General features: G+C 45.0%; 1 long non-coding RNA gene across 1 annotated transcript in view; it reads right to left on the bottom strand.

The window, feature by feature from the left end:
* The window catches only part of LOC128418942 (uncharacterized), a 61955-nt gene that overhangs the window by 2339 nt on the left and 42941 nt on the right, over positions 1-16675 (bottom strand). Inside the window, exon 2 of the long non-coding RNA XR_008331788.1 lies at positions 2688-2776. This is a non-coding gene — a long non-coding RNA (uncharacterized LOC128418942). The remainder of the gene's footprint in view (positions 1-2687; positions 2777-16675) is intronic.

The following is a 16675-nucleotide window of genomic DNA, read 5'->3' on the forward strand; positions in this document are numbered from 1 at the left end:
AGCCTCCCGACGTATCAAGTGGCAAAGGTAGGCAGAACACAGAAAAATGTGGATCTCACTGAGAAGAGATACTGAAACTCCTGGCCAGTTGGCTTTGACAGAAAGGGAAAGACTTCCACCATTTCCCTAAGGGTACTGCAGTGCTTCTCAAATGCTCAGAACCTCTGATGTCGTATAAAGGTTCAAATTAAAATGCAAAGCTGGCTTTTCTCGATAGTTAGTCAGGATTCCTCCATTTCGTCATGGAATACTTTCTGTCTACAGTTCCATCTTTATGACCAGGACAGCAAGATATGAATGGGAGATCTGGGTGTTGCTTCCATTTCATCTGCTTCCAGTGATGTTCTGCCTTCAGAGGCATATCTATGCCCCCTTACGCTGTTGACAAGGGGATGTATTGGTACTTCCAAAGCTGGGAAAGATCATGGACCAGAAACTCAAAATGTTTGTTTTTTGTCACCTTTTGTACTCCATCAGTGACTTCCATCAGCCATCAGGGTTGGGTTGGGCATGTCCTTCTCCTCCTTCTCCTTCTCCTTCTCCTTCTCCTTCTCCTCCTTCATCTGTTGTCTGTCTGCCTGCCTTCCTCCTTCCCTCTGCTCACTGCTTTCCCCTTCCACCTCCTCCCTCCCTCCTTTCTTTTTTCTTCCTCTTGCAACTCTCACCTGCTCTCTCCATCTTTCTTCCCTCCAAGCCCTACTGGGCACTCCCACTCCTCTAATAGCACTGCTGGCTGACTGGGCAGCCACCCCTCCAGGGCTGCTGCAATGGCTCAGGGACTGGCCCCCAAGGTCACACCCAGTGAGCTTCATGGCAGAGTGAGGATTTGGACACCTTGCAATGCAGCAATGTGTCAAAAATGCATATACTAGGAAAATTTGCCTAAAGATGAATATATTATGGAAGATAACCTACAAAAAAAGGGAAAATTTGATTGCAAAAACATGTACATTGGGCAAAATTGCATACACTTAAATTGCCGGGGCTGCAACATTTAGGCCAATCTTTATTTGAACTGTCCTCCTTGCTTGCCACAGAAAAAAACTGCCTCAGATGAATCACGGAAGAAATCCTTCCTGTTTGGGTTCAGAAAGTGGTAGAAATGCCCAAGTTCAACCTCAATCAAGTTTCCAAATAATATTTATCAGATGTTCTATGGTGTGCTCAGGGCAGTTCAATTTCCTGTTATCTGTCAAAAGTGTTGCATCTTGGAAGGCAGTGCTTTGATAGCCTCTGTTGGCTGGGATGGGAGGCAGAACTATTCCTAGTGGCTTAGCAGGAAGGACTCCTCTCTAAAAGGCTTCCTTAGAAACACAATGACACCACAGTGTGGCTCCTGTTTGACTCCCCACTTCCTTTTCAGTGGAAAAAGCCAATCTATTTATGTACATATAGAGTGGAGAGTTTCTTCTTCCTCTAATCACAGAAACTGAAGGCACTGGCATGTGTTTTTCTAAAAACATTTTCTCTCTCTCCCTGAGATGCCCAACCTTCAGACATAGTGGCAGGCTGAGCAGTCTGTGATATGTCACCCTTCACCTGAGTAGACAAGATACATTCTTCACGATTTGCTTCTTCCAGTTCTCAACAAACCTAATATATTCTTGCCAAGGTTCACTTTCATCGCGTGTTTCAGCCTCCAGAACTCTGTTTGCAGTGTGAAGGCTTCCAGAGTGTATAGGAACAAGAGTGCTTCTGAGTACATGCAGTACATGCAGACTGCTTCCCCCTTTTCGCTGGCAGCTTTTATCCTTGAGTGGTGAGTCTCACTTCCAAGCAGGTTTGAAGAAGAAGAAGAAAAAGAGTTTGGATTTGATAAGACATAATTGAGTCATCACAAACAACTCTTAAACTGGGCGTTTAACAACACAATAATAGAATAATAGAATTGTAGAGTTGGAAGGGTCATCTAGTCCAACTCCCTGCAATGCAGGAATCTTTTTGCCCAACATGGGAGTTTGAACCCACAAGCCTGAGATTACTCCTAAGAAAGTGGGTACACAGCACTGCAGCCTAAATCTGGCAAGCCAGAGGCAGGAACTTCTGGCAATACCACACTTGCCTTTTCGTTACTTCCAACAAGGCTCCAGTAGAAAGGCACTAACCTGGAGGTTATGGCCCAGTGTACCCTTTACTCAGAAGTAAGCCCTGCTTAAGTCAATGGTAAACATGCTGTGGCACATACACAGGAAATTGGTCCCGGCAGGAAAGAAACCAGGGAAAATCAACTTGGTTGCACATCCAGCAAAATAAAAATGGTTGAGTAAATATTTTCAAGGACTGTGATTGGATGAGCAATGGTAGGGCAAAGGAGTGGCAGAATGTGGTTGGGGAGATCAGTAGAAAGGTCTCTATGAACTGGAAGCAGAGACACTGTATGTACTTTTGTTACCCAAGAAAATCTTCAATAAAAACATTTTTAAAAAAAACCAACCTATATTACATATATCATAATGGATATGCTCTCACAGACTCTTTTGGACTCTGTCCAGTAATGCATTACTGAATAAAAGTCTGACCAGTTAGGAATCTGGTTTGTACATCCATACTGAACCCACAAAGGGAGTTTTCTCCCACCGCTGCAACTGACAGAGGGTTGCCAAATGTGTCCTTTATGGGTGCTGTGCTCTTGCAAACAACTAAGGTGCATTTACAGATCTGTGGGCTGCGACGGTACATCCACTTACCTAGGAGTAGGTCCCAATGAACTTACTAGAACTTACTCCTGAGTAGGCAAGTGTACTGTTATACACACTAAACATGTCCAGGTCTTGTGCTTTTGAAGAAAAAAACAAAGAAGCCTGTTATTTACTTAAGTCCAGTAACTGACCCAGGATGTAATAAGAATTTTTAAAAAACATTTTTTAAAAAAATGCCTGAGGAAAACAAGAGGCACCTCTCAAAGCCATCTAATATTTTAATGCATCACTGCTAATAACTCCGTTATGCATCATCAAGATATGGGATGCATTAAGAAGAAGATTAGAAAAAGGAGCTAGGAAGCAAGATTCCATTTTAGATGCATGCATGGCGGCAGCGGGAGGCGGGAGGAGAATTCCAGGAACCAAATCACTGACACATGGCAGCTGTCACTCCAACTTATATGATTAAGGCACAAAAATTACATGTTCTTGCAGTGGAAAATAGGGAGGGTTGATAAGAGGAACAGCTGGAGTTCAGCTTTCTTATCTGTATTTTACACACATCCCCTTGCATTTCACCTTCCTCCTCAGAATCCCAAGGGTTTAAAAATTCTCAGCCTCCTCCCTAAGAATGTTTCTGTTTCTTACATGCAGTTGTGTTATTGGTGTGTGTGTGTGTGTGTGTGTGTGTGTGTGTGTAGCATCCTTCACCAACTTTCTGCCCTCCAAATGCTTTTGGACTACAACTCCCATCACCCCCAGTCCGTGTGGGTTTGCTAGAGCTGATTAATGGGATTCAGGTGAGGGTCAGATGCCTTGTCAATCCCAGCAGGTATATAAGAGGACGATGCAGCCTGCCCGGGCTGTAGGTTGCACTGACTGGATGTCCCCCGCCTGTGCTCTCTAGGGAAATAAGGAATGTTGCATTTGACTGTACCCAGCGCCGGATTTAGATGAAGAGAGGCCCTAGGCTACTCCACTTGTGAGGCCCCTCCTCATCCCTCACCCTCACAACTAGAAGAAAATGGAAGAGTGTTATAAACAAAAATGAGTGAAGCCAAGAATGATGAAGGGTATTTAAAACTCTACAATTCACAATTTCTCCTCTAAAGGACATAAGGTATTATTGTTAAATACCATGGTGACAATACCATGGTGACGGGCCGGGTCGTCTTCTTATATACCTGCTGGAATTGACAAGGCATCTGACCCTCACCTGAATCTCATCAACTCTCCTGTAGCTGCCTCTGATTAGTTATCATTTAACTCTGGGGGGAGGGGAGAATTAGCATCATTAGTACTACTTTGTTTTGTACGATTCCTTGCAAATGAAGGAAAACAACTTTTCTGCTTGAATATGTTGATAATATAATTTTGGTTACTGAGGACAAACAAGATTGTACAAAAACAAAATTGGGTGCAGGTCAGGCCAGGACATAGGCGTCCTGACGGTGACAAAGGTGACCTGCGTGCGTGTTTGCTAGATTAACAGCATTTGGGAACTTCAAGGTCCCTGCTCTCCCTTCTTATGGTCTTTGTAGTGGACCTGGAGACTCCAATAGAGAGCATTCTATTTTAAGAAAGAGGGCAAGTGGGCACTCTATCAAATGACACTGCAGGAGTTACATGGAGCAGGGCCTTTTCACTGGTGGTGCCCATTGTATGCCTCGCTCTTCCCAGACCTGCTCTCTTTTGGCCTGTATTTTGGAGCTTTATAATTTAGGAAGACTTTGAAAGAACTGGTTGACAAGTCTTATCAGTTGCTGACGTATGAGTGGATTTTATTTGCTGCTATTCTGTGCTTCTGGTGCACCAGGGTTTACACCAGCGTAAAAGAGTTGGCCAGGATGCCAGAAGGGATACAATTTACGAGCTTTCTCCATCATCTGCACAGCATGGGGTGTTCAGTCAACAGTGCAAAGGCTGGGCTTAAGCATTCCCTGCTGGTTACCTGCTTTCAGCAATAGGGGTCGCTGTTTGGTAGTACCCAATTGGTTAGCTGTCAGATTCTAGAACTCCCTATTGGTGGCTCTTAGGTAATTCACAAAATACAGAGTCCATTCATAAAACGCAGTGTTCATTCATAAAGCAGTAACATAAATCTCCATTGCTACATATTGGGTGTATATTTCAGTGGTTGAATGTACAAGTTTATGGCCATGCTGTAGTGTAGTGCTTATGCGACTGAATAAAAGGTGGCTGGGCTTATTGTCTTGGGGTTTGGGGGGGTAAGAGGTGACAAAACTGATTTCTAATAAATGCCCCCCTTATTTCCTAAGGGGGCCCCTGCACCACAGCAATCTAGATGGATTGTACTTATATCTATAAGATTTTGCAGACTTTGGCTGTGAACTGGGGCCCTACCAAAAAAAAAAAAAAATCAAGTTAGCCCCCACTGCTTCAAATTGGGCCCCACTGGCTAGCCCAGAGTCCAATAGTTGCTGGGCCTGAGTTGCCCTGCCCTTGCATGAAGTCTTGGGTTTGCATTTTTGGGAGAGGGGAGACTGCGGCACTGGGGAGCGGGCAGGCTGGCAAGGCCCCCTAGATTTAGAGGCCCAAGTTGTCCTGTCCTCACATGAAGTACTGGGTTTGCAATTTTGGGAGAGGGGAGACTGTGGCACTGGGGAGAGGGCAGGCTGGCAAGGCCCCCTAGATTTAGAGGCCCTAGGCTTCAGCCTACTTAGCCTATACATAAATCCAGCACTGACTGTACCAGTGGATTAAAGGTAAAGGGACCCCTGACCATTAGGTCCAGTCACGGACGACTCTGGGTTGCGGCGCTCATCTCGCTTTATTGGTCGAGGGAGCCGGCGTACAGCTTCCGAGTCATGTGGCCAGTATGACTAAGCCACTTCTGGTGAACCAGAGCAGCGCACGGAAGTGCCATTTACCTTCCCACCGGAGCAGTACCTATTTATCTACTTACACTTTGACGTGCTTTCGAACTGCTAGATTGGCAGGAGACCAGTGGATTACATCCCACATATAGTTAGCAGCAGAGTGGAGAAATACCAGGGAAATCTGCTGGTTGAAAACTTAAGGTGTACTACTGCTGGGGAGCAAAGTCATTCTGAGTACAGGCTTTCCTGTGGCCATTATGGAGGTATGATGTTAACACTAACACAAGCTCACTGGAGAAAAAAAGAGGAAGGAGGTAAAGCCTTAGAAACAACCCATATGCCAACAGTTGCTTAAGAAGGAATAAGCAAGGGAGTATCGGTTGCCTTTCTGTCTATCGCCCCCACAGTTCAGGTAAGGTATTACAAGCATTGCTGCTTTACTCCCAATACCAGTATGAGAAAGGGTTAGGGATTTCTGCTTCTGCTTCCAGATAGCTCTATCTTGGCCTGTGCATTTTACTACTCTTCTCCTGCAAACCCTATTCTCCAGTTGCAAAGCACAGCTGGTTTCTGGGCCTGTTACTTTTCTGGAAAATTCAGATAGACTTTGCACCAAGTGAAGATATGGAAAACAATTTCCTCCAGAGAGATCCCTGTTTGGGATTAGTGCATAATTTTAACCCAGTATGTATTGCTTTCACAGACATCTCTAGAAACAAAGAAAAAAAAATCAACTCTATAAACCCATTATTTTAAAAAGCTGCATGACTTGTCATCTCTATAATGGAATCAACAATGGGCAGAACTGCGAGCTTAGTATCCAAGCTAGGAGGACACTGCAGTCCAGCATTATACATCTCCCTTGGCTATATAACAGAACCTTATCTGGTGGAACTCACACAAGCCCAGCCTGGAGCATCCATCAGTTTATTTCAGCCCTTTGATAAATAGTTCTTTCAAAGTTTAGGCAGAACCCTTTGCTTCTGCTTTGCCAAGTCCTTTAATTTTTAAAATAAGTTGGCCAGGGTGCATTGATTAGGACCATCTGCCCCGGAGATAAAGAGCCAGGACACCCTTATTTTCCCCCTTTATTCAGCCTTTGGGCTCATTCTGTTAGTCACATGCAGACAAAGATACAGATGGGAGAATTAATTCAAGCCAGTGCCCAAAGATTGAATGAACTGGTCATGGCACCCAGGAACAGGGCTCAGGAACTGTCCCTTGGGGCAAACGGCAAGCCTACTGTCAAGACAGGGGGAGATTATGGTAACTTGTAGATCAGAGATGGGGAGACCTGTGTTTCTGAACTACAGCTTTCATCATTCCTGACCGTTGGCCATGCTGGCTGCATGGGCTGACAGGAGCTGGAGTATCACTATGTCTGAAGAACTGCCACAGGTACCAATTCTCTGTTGGAGACCATGCTTGAGGCTGACTATGCAACATTATTTTCTGTGTCCATGGCCTGGTCTGCATGTCATGCTAAGCCAAGCCATGGTTTAGCATGAACATAAGAACCTAAGGAGAGCTTGTTGGATCATGCAGTTGACCCATCTAGTCCAGCATCATATTTCTCACAGTGGCCAACCAGATGCCTGTGGGGAACCCACAAGCAGGAATCAAGCACAAAAACATCTCTCCCCTCCTGTGGTTTCCAGCAGCTGGTGTTCAGAAGCATTGCTCCTTCCAGTGTCACCATGGCTTCTAGCTATCAATACCCCTTTCCTCCATGAATCCTATCATAACCTCCTTCATAACCTTCAGGAGCAAGTTGCCTAGTTTAACAAGAGTGTGGGGCTCTCATAAAATTGTCTCTGCTTTGTCACTCTGACTACTTTGTCCTTTGTCTACCAGGTCACTCTGTTGCTGCACTGGCTGAGCACATCATCTGAAACCTGGACTTGTGGTTTGGCTCTCTCCTGACTACCCATGAGCTTGAACCAAGGTTTTAGGCTCATGGTTCATTAAGGAGGGCTAAAGCATGAGCCAAGGTTCAGCAATGGCTTAACTCAGCCTGATAGCAGAATGGCTGGGAAGAGGCAGAGTAGCCACCATTTCTTTTCACAGAGCCTGTCCACTTGTGCATCTAGCATGATGTGCAAACCAGGTCACAGAAAGGAGATTTTCTGGAGCCAGTTAGAAGCAGCATTAGGCTGGAATGAGCAACATTTCAAATGGGATATTGCTGGCCCAGGCCACCTTCTAGAATAGAGAGAGTGGGAGAGAATAACTCCTTGGTCCCTGCTGGCACTTCCTATGCACAGGCAGACAGGAAGAAGCAACAGGGTTTGGCAATTGACTGGCAGCAGGAGGGACAGACAGGATGAGTCATAATCATCAGGGCCATTGAGATGCCAAGCAGAGTGGAGCAACTGCTGCTTATAGCATTGATGGGTCCCAGAACATCTGGGAGGAAACGAGTCAGACCTCTGGTTCCCAGCATGCATAAGAGAACTGACATGATGAGATCCCAGGGACAAGGAACAGCACCAAAATGGGATTTCTGCCCTATCTGGTTATAATTCCAAATCAGACAGCTGGAAACACCAAAGGAGAAAGCAAAGGGGAATAAAACACCAATCCAGTCTTCACCTTTTCAAAACAGGCAAGGGATCATTGCAGGGACGGGGCATGCTTGCACACTGCCAAGGAAAAGCTGTGGGTCCCATGAGCTTAGTTTAGATCCCAGATGTACATATGTGCAATTAAGGTTTGTTTTTGCCTTGACAAGCATCACTTTACAGTTCTTTACAATGAATTGCAATTGCTATTTTACCACCCATTCATTAAGTTTGGAGACGTCCTTTGGAGCTCATCACGATCTCTTTTTGTCTGACTTATGTCATAAAAAGAGTCACTAGGGCCACGCTGCATATACTCCAGGATTGTGGTGGGCTATTCTTAAAAGTAACTGTGCAAATATTCCCTTGGTTGATGTCATATTTCTGTCTGGCTTGTGCTCTTTTTGCCTTTTGGAAGTACTCCCATTACAGATGCTAGCCAATCAGGGATCAAAAAGCAAACAGGGTGATGCCACATTGCTACATAGATTTGGCTCTGCTATGTAAATGAATACATATTGTACATGAATGTCACTGAGGAAAACAAAATCAGTTGAGAATGAATTCCAGAAAGGCCAATATAAATGAACTGATGAGTATTTCGGCAAGTGGCGCTGCAAAAAAATCACCAACAGTACTGAAAATGTTCATGAAGTCGATTTGGAGTTGATTTGGCTCAGCCCCAGTAAGCATTTATTTCTCCACCAGTTCTGTTTTGTTGCTAGGGAAAGTTTCTTTTTAGAGGACAGAGAGAAGCTGTTCTATCAGAGTGTCCCTGCGCACGCACGCACACACAACACACCCTTTCTCCTGGGGAACACTGTGATTGAAATGGGTCACAGTGCCTTCCCAGAGCAGGTAACCAGAACCCATTTCCTCTCCCCTCCCTCCCCTCCTGGGATCTGTCCCAGCTCCTCTTCACATGCTTGGCAAACCCGGCATTAAATGTCCTGAAGCTGTGAATTAAGTGGCAAGATGCTGGTGCTGATGCATCTAACGATGCTCTTATCTGGAGACATCAGCCGAGAGCCAGCTTTGCCGGAGAGTTTCAAGCCATTAAACTCAGGCTTCCTTCCATTATCGGGTTAGCATTGTTGATTAGAAACAGCCTCTTCTTTTCCTCCTGACTAGCTGAGCTGTTTAATGATAGGCCTGCTTCCTCTGCTTCATTTAGCCATGGGGACAGGAGCAGGGGATGTGTTCCAGTAACCCTTGCCTGACTGGCTCTGTTTGCCAGAAGAACTCCAGGACAGTTTTTCTCACAGCCTGGGGCTGAATGGGAATTTCTGGCCTCGATCACAGACCCTGCCTGGTGGTCCCACAGGAAGCAGTGAACACCTTTTCCAATGCCCAGGAACACCCTTCCCTCTGATGAAGCTAATATCTCTTGGCTGTGATTTTGGTTTACGTTTGTTGTGTGGATAAGTGACCACCCTGTAGATTTTGTAACATGGCAGGGGAAAAAATGAAGGTAGAGGATTTGGGAAGATGAAACTTTTTCATTGGAATTTCTGCTCTACACACACCTCAGGCTGGTTTCATTAATAAACCAACTGTAAGGCCCAACACACGCGGGTGGTGCTGTGGGTTAAACCACAGAGCCTAGGATTTGCTGATCAGCAGGTCGGAGGTTCGAATCCCCGCAATGGGGTGAGCTCCTGTTGTTCGGTCCCAGCTCCTGCCAACCTAGCAGTTTGAAAGCACGTCAAAGTGCAAGTAGATAAATAGGTACCACTCCAGCAGGAAGGTAAACAGCATTTCCGTGCACTGCTCTGGTTCGCCAGAAGCGGCTTAGTCATGCTGGCCACATGACCCGGAAGCTGTACGCCGGCTCCCTCGGCCAATAAAGCGAGATGAGCGCCGCAACCCAAGAGTTGGCCACGACTGGACCTAATGGTCAGGGGTCCCTTTACCTTTTAAGGCCCAACCTGGTGTGTATACCTGAGGAAACTTTGCAGAATCTTCTGGAAGGTGTAGGTCTTTGGCTAGAAAGTGTGAAAAACAAACACTGTTCAGACACTAACTGGAGCGGTCTGAGAAGTAGTCACCCGAACAGCAGCTGGGCACTCCTAAAATGCAAGCTACCTACAAATATCCTCAGCAATGGCCCACTTCTCTCAAAGTGGACTAACATAGTTGTGCATCCTCCCTCCCTGCAAAACCACCCACGCTGTCTCTTTCCTCCTGCCCCTCTCCGAATGCTGGATTTAGCATCCAACTTCTTCAGGTCAAGTCCTGTCACTGGGAAAAAACACCCAGCATTAGTTACGGCTGTGAGCAAAGTGTAGAAGCCACACCCTGGGCCCCCGCCTCCATCCCAGCTGCTGCCAGGAGGCTGCCCTTCCCTGAGGAATCAATTCCGCGTTTGTGGACTCAAACACTCGGTGAGCTAGAAGGGAAGCATCAGTGCTGCTCAGGTATTTAATGCAAGTGGTCCCCCCCTTCTTCTTCAGTGTAAGAGCCCTGGGAAGATTTTGTGTGCAGTGACCTGTAATCTTGTTACTTTCTGCCAACCTGCTAGGAGCAGGAGTTCTTGTTTTCACACACGGGAGCGTAATAGAAAAGCGGCACTGGTGGGGCCGAGATTTTGCTAAACGCTTTTTCATTTTTGTAACGCTCGACTGAGCTCTTTTTATCTTGTTGAAGTGGGTGGATTGTTGAAATCCTGAGTGTCTCTCCCCCCTTCACCCACAATTTTGCCTGCTCACAAAGACATCTCAGCACAGAAAGTTCCACATCTGCTAACAAAACCCCCCCTGAGATATTGTTTTGAAGTTTGCTTTCCAGCAGAACTTGATTGAACATAAGAAAAGCATGCTGGATCAGGCCGGTGACCCATCTAGTACAGCATCCTCTTCTCGCAGTGGCCAATCAAACACCTGGTATTACAAACCCACAAATAGGAATCGAGCACATGCAGAGAGCACAGCCATCACGGCTAGTAGCAATTAGTAGCCCTCTCCTCCATGAATTTGACCTATCCTCTTTGAAATCCATCTAAGCTGGTGACCATCACTGCCTTCTGTGGGAGCGACTTCCATAGTTTAGCTATGAGTGTGTGAAGAAGTCTTTTCTTTTACCTCTGTTGAATCTTCCAAAATTCAGCTTCGTTGGGTGCCCACAAGTGCTACTGTTACGAAAGAGGGAGAACATTTTTTCTCTAGCCACAGTTTTCTTCTATCCCTCCTTCCCTCTAACCTCTGCTGTTCCTTAAACCCCCATTTCCCTCTGTGCCCCTCCTTTCTTAAGTGGCCTTTGCCCCCCACCCTGACTTCAGGCAAGTCAAGGATTTTTATGTGGCACTACAAATGCTCCAGTTGGGCTGCGTGATGATAGCCTTACATTTTCATGTATATAGGAGGATATATTTTTACATGAATGTTATTTTGTATTTGTTTTTCACTATTTTATATTGATTTTGCACTATGCTGTCGTTTTCTTAACTTTATCATTGGTCCCTGCCTTGAATACTTCGTAGAATGGTGGGACATCCATAGCAGCCTCTGGCTGACCAGAAATAGCAAATAAGCTCTCTTTCTTTCTGCAGTTTGAATGTTTGTTCTCATTCCAGCTCATTCCCAGTTCTCCTGGTCAGATGAGTTCCTTTGCTTATTGGAGCAGCAATGGTGGACCACAGCCCTGACTCTGCTTGCGTCCAGCTCTGATTGGCTATCTTTTTGGGTGTTTGTTTTGCAAAGCTTGGTGAAGGCAGTGAGGGGGGTGGGGTCCGGCCTGCCAGTCACTCTGCTAAATCACACACTGCGAATTCTTGTCTTTCCAGTTGCCGTACCAGGCTAATTCAAAATCTTTTCATACGAACTACACATTTGGCATGGTAATTTCCAGTTGCTGTTGAGAGTCAAACCGTACACACAAAGGGAGAAAAGGTTTTTATTTATTTTAAAAAACAGCATTTTATACAGCCTGACTATGATTTTATGAGGCTTCATTGAAGCATATCAAAGGGCCTCTTCTAGGAAAATATATCTACTTCTATCGATACATGTTTTTTAAAGTCTTGTGCAGCTTTATTTTTCTCTTCACAAAAGAGAGAGACAGGTTGCCGTTGGCATCATGCCAGCACTCAGCCAGCTGTAAAGTTGGCAAGTGAATTAATTTTTAGTGCTTCCATGTGTTTTCCACTGTGTCCACTCACTGCCCATGGCAACCTCCCAAGAATTGTGAAACGTATTTACCTACCCTGCCACTGCAAAATACTTCTGACTGACCACCACAGAGTAGGATCAAGTGGCCCTCTCCTGTCTTGAAATGATGTTTGACCTACTAGCTATATGTGTGGGGTTGCATGAGAATAAGAGAGAACCAGGTTCAAATCCCGATGGAGCCACAAAGCTCACTGGGTGACCTTAGGCCAGTCATTATCTGCCAGCTTACTTTGAGGGACTGTTGTGAGCCCCTTGGAGATGCGGGACGGGGCTCAAATTGAAATACATAAATAAAAGGTACATGCAGGCTTTTATTCAGTTGGAGCTCACTGGAGTTCAGCTCTGGCACCTCTTAGGTGGGCACCATTGCCATTCTAAGAGAAGAAGGGAGAAGTTCATGGTGAGCTCTGGCACCTCTTTTTCTAGAAAAATAACACAGGGCACATGTAAATGTAAACGTTACATGTTATGTGTTGCCTGCATGTATTCTGATTCACATCTTCACTTCTTTAATTAGATTGGGAACTTGTCTGTTCTAGTTTTAATTTTGGAAAAGCACCTCATGGTTTGGAGTATTTTAAATAATTGCCCCCTTATTCATTTATTTTATTTAGTTCTCACAGAGTGACCCAAAGCCATTTACATGAAAGCCAACTAGAACATCCAATAAAAAAATCTAAAAGCACAGTTAAAAGAGCTAAAACAGATCAGGATTTACTGACCCCCAATCACCAAAAGAAGCCACATGCCACCCTTCAAATTAAGGGCCAAAAGTCTGGGTAAAGAGAAAAGTCTTTGCTTTATTGAAAAATGGATAAAGGAATGCCTCCCTGGAGAGAGCATTCCACACATTGGGAGCCATCACTGAAAAGACCTGATGTCATGTTGCCACCCTCTGAACCTCACAGGGTGGGGACACATGAGGAAGGGTCTCAGGTGATGATTGCAGGATCTGGGTTGGTTCATGTGAGGAGAGGCGGTATTGGGGTCCTGAGCTGCATAAGGCTTTATAGGTCAAAACAAGCCCTCTGGATTGAGCCCAGAAACAAATTGATATGGAGTGCAGTCATGCCAGAATTGGTGTTATATGTTCAGACCCTCTTGCCATGATAAAATCTGGCCACCAGATTCTGCATCATCTGTAGTTTCTAAACCATCTTCAAAGGCAGCATGACATATAACTCATTGCAGTAGTCCAACCTAGAGGTTACCTAAGTTGTGGTTATTTCATTCACATAACATCTCCATGAGGTTGAGTGAGCATCCCTCACCCAGCAAGCTTCATAGCTTTGAGGACTTTCATCTCAGGCCTCCCTGCTCCAAGATCTCGACTGCTATGCTGGGTTTCTTTGCAAGGCACTTGGATGGAGGTCTAAGAGTCATGGTATTGATAGTGCATGCATTATCTTAAAGCGCCTGGGAGAGGCGGCAGCTTGGGATTCAACTGGCTCTTCCCATGCTCTTGAAGAGACCACTACAAGGTAATGGTAATGTCAGGAATGAGCCAGCTCCCAGTGAAGGTTTCCAGCCAATGGAAGAAAGCAGCCAGGAACAGAGAGAGTTAACTTTCATGCAGGATGAACAGCAGCTTGTGGGGTATGAAACACAGAGCAGTCAGATACAACATTCCTAGATTGGACATGTTTAGACATGAAGATTGATGTTTGTCCAGCCAGTAGATAAACTTCCTGTTTCCTCCTGGGCTGGGACAAACTTCCTCTGCATGTGACCAGAGGTGGGCATGACCTCACCTGTGCAGGTAACAAAAGCACAGGGCTGGCCACCACATATCTCTCTTCTTCATTTTGCTTTCGTCATAGAAGCATCAGCCTGAGATGCTCTCTTGGCTTCCAACCAAGAGAGCACAAAGGAACTATCTTCTTATGGGATAGATTCCAAGTGTATTTATTTTGTAACTGAAGTCTGCCTTCTGGGATCCATCTGTGAACAGAATGTGTGAGTAAACTATTCTATACAAGATTGTGTCGTGTCTATTCCTTTTAGGAGGGAATAAAGGGGAATTACCAGGAAACTTATTTTAGAGGCATAAGCAAGCCTGGCAAATCTATCTGCTGTGTAAATTTAAAAGGGGAATGTTACTCTGCTAAATTATAGAACTTGTTAATGCAAGTTGGAAAGGATATAATTAAACAATATATCCTCTCCTGCCTCCCTGAACATTCCCACACAGGTAGTGCCAACTCCTCCACCCCTTGGAATGCCTGGGGATAAGGGAACGGCTGAGAGCAGTCTGGAACCCAGCCAAAGCTCTTGGGAAGTTCAAACAGGAGTGAATGGAGAAATAAGTAGTTTGTCAGAAAGGGAGGAGGGGCAACCTGATCCAATCCCTCCTCAGAGACGGCTAAGGAGAGGGCTGTTAGACCAGAAACAAAGCAAGAGATGTAAGACGCAAAAGTTCTCTATCTTCTGTAGAAACCGGAAGGCATCTTCAGAAGGGTCATCTTGATTGATGATGTCAGAGGCTGTGTTAGAGCCATCCGGAGCTATCTGTTTGTTTTGACAATAAACCATCCTTTTAAATTAGCTACGCTTACTGTGTTGCTGGGAACCTGGACTCCTGACAGGTAATCCCATACCCCTTGCTCTAGCTGACACGCAGACAAGGGATGGCAGGAGGGAACAAGATTGGACAGATCCCACAGGGCTACTAGGTTGGCGATGGAGCAGAGGACCACCCTACTGTTAGAAAGGCTCTGTAATTTCTGATGATATTACAAAGACTGAGAACATAATTAACTTATTAATTCACTGGTGCTGACCTTTAAAGCCCTAAACAGCCTCGGTCCTGTATACCCGAAGGAGCGTCTCCACCCCCATCGTTCAGCCCGGACACTGAGGTCCAGCACCAAGGGCCTTCTGGCAGTTCCCTTGCTGTAAGGTTACAGGGAACCAGGCAGAGGGTCTTCTTGGTGGTGTCCTCACAGTGGAATGCCCTCCCATCAGATGTCAAGGAAATAAACAACTACAGTGGTAACTCGGGTTAAGAACTTAATTCGTTCTGGAGATCTGTTCTTAACCTGAAGCACCACTTTAGCTAATGGGGCCTCCTGCTGCCGCTGCGCTGCCACTGCACGATTTCTGTTCTCATCCTGAAGCAAAGTTCTTAACCCGAGGTAATATTTCTGGGTTAGCAGAGTCTGTAACCTGAAGCGTACGTAACCTGAAGCATATGTAACCCAAGGTACCACTGTATCTGACTTTTAGAAGACATCTGAAGGCAGCTCTGTTTAGGAAAGTTTTTAATGTTTGGTCTTTTATTGCATTTTTAATATTCTGTTGGAAGCTGCCCAGAGTGGCTGGGGAAACCCAACCAGATGGGTGGGGTATAAATAATAATAATAATAATAATAATAATAATAATAATAATAATATAATAATAATAATAATAATAATAATAATAATAATAATAATAATAATTTTTTTTTCCTGGAAGTATCTGGATAATGGTGCAATATAGAGAGATAGATATTATACCCATTATTCTCTTTATAGAGCTTCAAGCAAATAGAGGGTATGTTTTTTGGGGGGTCTTTGAGCACCTTGTGGCCCAAAATGCACCAGGGTTTGTGAGAGGTGAATGACTTGCCTCCATGTTGTGGGTGGCCCGCTTTAAAACAACTATTGTGACTTCCTGCTTTTCTTCTAGCAATGGAAAAGTATATTCACATAATCTGTTTCTGTGCGTATCTTGCAGGACTGTCGATTATTCTTAAGCAACGTACGGAGTAGGAAACTTGGGAGAAGGCATGGGTTGCAAATGATAGCTTGTTTTGTTCCAAGCAATTTAGACAAATATGATAGATCACTTAACAGATGGATTGCAAGCATCTCTCTCAGTGGAGATGACAAAACTTCAGTACTGTATGTTTGATGAATAAATAGAGCTGGGTTCTTTCTTTCTTTTTTGTCTTCTCTGTTGACTTGCGAAATGAGGTGTGCTTAAGTGGAATGTTCCATCAATACATAGACATGATTTGTTTAATGGACGTCTCATCCAACATTCCTTCTGCAGGTCTTTGCTGTTCACCTACAACAGCCTTCCCCAACCTGGTGCTCTCCAGATGTTACAACACCCTCCAGACTCAGTAGGCATGGCCATCACTCCTCCTCCTGGCCCTCATGCATGATGCTACCAGTGTCCTAAAGAAACTGATTGGTCCAGCAAGGCAGGCAGTGGCTGTTCAGCCTGAATATGAGATTTCCTGCCGTTTCCTGAGGCCTTGTGAATAAGCAAAGGTCTGCCTGCCTTCTGAGGAGGGGCCATGAAGTGGATAGAACAAAACTTCTAAATTTAGCAAATGAAACTATAAATATCTCCAGGCCTTTATAATCTCCACATCAGCAGGACAAGATGCTTACTCAATAAAAGAGTTGAGCTAAGTGTTCGCAGCGTGTAATTCCATAAGGATTTTTTTTTCCAGAGGAAAATGCTATCATTTTCCATC

The sequence above is a fragment of the Podarcis raffonei genome, chromosome 8, assembly GCF_027172205.1.
Source record: "Podarcis raffonei isolate rPodRaf1 chromosome 8, rPodRaf1.pri, whole genome shotgun sequence".
Classification (NCBI taxonomy): Eukaryota; Metazoa; Chordata; class Lepidosauria; order Squamata; family Lacertidae; genus Podarcis; species Podarcis raffonei.